Source organism: Lepeophtheirus salmonis, chromosome 6, assembly GCF_016086655.4.
Source record: "Lepeophtheirus salmonis chromosome 6, UVic_Lsal_1.4, whole genome shotgun sequence".
Taxonomy (NCBI): domain Eukaryota; kingdom Metazoa; phylum Arthropoda; class Copepoda; order Siphonostomatoida; family Caligidae; genus Lepeophtheirus; species Lepeophtheirus salmonis.
The window spans coordinates 29,215,655-29,218,854 of record NC_052136.2 but is presented as its reverse complement, the minus strand read 5'-3'; positions in this window follow the sequence as shown (position 1 = coordinate 29,218,854).

The window sequence follows — 3,200 nt, the reverse complement described above, 5'->3', positions numbered from 1 at the left end:
AACATAAAACTGTAAATTGTCTTTGTTTAAGTGTACACCTACCCTTTAAGTATACTTTTAACTTTTTTTTATGCAATGTATTAATCGTGAGATCTAGCTCAGTAAAAACATTTAGCGAACACCGTTCAAACTTTTTACATAACCTAATATTTTAAAATAATGAAAATGTAAATTTTGGAGTGTTCAAGGAATTATTAATCCATGGAGTATGAGCAAAAAAAAAAAAAAACTCTCCACAAGCTGGTATGGCAGTATGTAGTTTGGGACGCAGCATAAATAAATTTAAAAGGAAATTCCTTTCTGTGACGCAAATATATTTTTGAATTTAGAAATCGTTTTAAGAAAGCATAATTGGCATGTCTATCGTGCCTTCTGTCTGTACGTATGAAAAACAGTGAAAGGGTGAATTGTATACAGTGCTTCCTGATGTATATCGTAAATATATTTTGATATAAGAAATAACAATGTACTGCCCTCTGTTTGTAAAACCTATTATCCGCATGTGAAAAATGACCTTTTTTTATGGTTGCAAAAGCTGTTTAGATTAACTAAATAGCTTACTACTGGGGATTTAACCAAGTTACATTGTTTGAATCTGTATAGGCTGCACTGTATAAAGCGCTCATTGATGTATATCATATACATATATTTGATCTAAGAAAAAACAATACAGTTGTATTTCATATGAATTGAATTCTGAATATATGTTAAGATTTGAAGAAAATATAAATGCAGATATGTAAAAATGAACTAACTCTCGCAGGCACTTTCTATATAGCATACAGGGAACACAGGTTTGTTTGTTTTTGGTAGTGAGCACTCTATAGACTAAATTACAAATCCATCATCTCAACATAATACATTTTTAGCGTGAACTCTTATTCTTTCATTCTTGAGGAGGGAACAGGTCATATGAATTGATATGAGTATTGAGTAACTAAATGTGAGTGTCCTCATGAAAAACGGAGATTAACAATGAGGAATTCTAAGAAAGTTATCTTCTATACTATTTAATCAAAATGTACATTTTGGCTAGCACCTAATTTCTCCAAGCATTACTGAGTACTGCTGCTAGTAATAAATATATTAAATAGTGTCATCATTCAGGGAGTTGTATTGTTTTACCACAAGACAGTGCCACCCTCGATCGTTTTGTGAACAATCTAATATTTTTAGTACACAAGTTTTATGTCCCATGGATTCATTCGTCTCAATTTTCCATAAAATACTTAATGAATTGTGATAAAATGATACGACTTTGGCACATGCTGTAAACCCTTTTTGAGTGACTTGTGTCATGCGTAACAGCTGTCAAAAAGCACTCTGATTATGATGGCATTTTCTGTTGTTATCATTGTTTTCTTTTTTTTCTTTTTCATCAACTCTTTACATATTTGGTTGTCCTCAGTCCACACATCACTTTGATAAAACACGATTTTGAAACTCATGTAATATTTTTCCCTAAAAATCTTTTTATATACATATATATTTGAGTATTATCTAAAACAAAATATATTTTATGTATATAAAAAATGTCAAATAAATAGGGATTTTGATCTATTGCAAGTCATTGAGATGTACAAAAATAAATAAAAATAATAATATCTAGATAATTGAATTTTTTGATGTAACATTAACCATTACTCCTATTAGTTAAAATATATATGTTATCGAATCTATAAATCTTTTGGCTATATATATATATACATAACCTGTTTTTCCCTCCTTGCTCTACATGGGAACCATCGCTACAAATAATAATACAAAAACCATCGTCAGACTAAAATAAAAAATGATGCATTTAACTAATATATGAAGGATTTTCACTTATGTATTTAGATAAACCCAATTGAATAATTTCCAATTTCACAAAGAATATTATTACATAAGTCTAAGAGAGGAACTCTAACTTGTTTGGATCAAGCCCGTGACCAGTGGAACTGGAACTATATTTTTTTACAATTAAATTGTCAGGTTGTGTGACTATGTGGTCACCATTACAGAGTCTATCTGATCAATCTACTATCAAAACATTCTACAAGAAAGTTCAAAGTCCTTGCCTAGAAGTATATGGTACCCGTGGAGAGGAATGCACCATAACATATTGGAAGGGGTCCTTGGCACTTAGAAACACTATGGCGGAAGAGTTTAAACTACTCAAAAACAGCTGACGTCCTCCCCGAGTCAATAGCAGTCTCCTCAATAAAAATCAATGTTACTAGGACAAGGTTAGGCAACAAGAAAATGGCTGAGCAAGCACAGCAGATTTATTAAATAAATCTCTCTCTCTTTCTATTTCACGTGATGTCAATGGGACGAATCTTGGTTATTATTTATTAACACTACATAAATTTAAAAAGTAAAGATTTAAATAAATGATATTAATATTATCATAGATCTGATTACTCGATATTTTATAAGCGATATTTTACTAAATATAATGGCAAAGGTAAGTTTTTAAATTTCATATATTATCAAACACAAAGGATTAAAATGATGATCACACATTTTGGCTTTATCAATATTGAATTTGTCTTTTCTTCGACAAGCCAAGATCAAAGTCTTCCCTCTTGAAAGGTCTTTCGGGAATCGGTGTATGAAACGCCTTTAGGGTTTTTTACAAATAGCCACTGCACAGACTCCTTTGGTTTTATTTAACTAATTTATGAAATTAAAAAGCTTACTTTTGGGATTATATTTAATAAAATATCACTTAAGAAGTATCGAGTAACCACAAATCGTTACTTTTAAATTTATGTAGTATTGATAACCAAGACTCGTCCCAATGACGTCACCAGAAATAGAATGAGTGAGATTTATTTAATAAATCTGCTGTGTTTGCTCAGTCATTTTCTTGTTGCCTAACCTTGTTCTAGTAACATTCATAAAAACTTCGTCGCTCAAATATTCTCTGTTATTAATATCCAGGTTAATAGAAATACAATGTTATAGGGACCTTAACCCGTGTACGACTGATGTTTGACTTACACAACGTCATAGTAGATGAGTGGCTGTGTGTTTTGTCAAAATCTGTCTTTCTTGCCCAGCAGTCGGTACAATACATCAGATTGAAAATTCTAGCAAGCCCAATTACATGATGGTCTAACCTTGTATTTCTATGAGCCTTGATTAATATAAACATATTGAAATAATAATTAGAGATGTGAAAATTGTCTAAGTCCTTGTGAGTGTAAATCAAA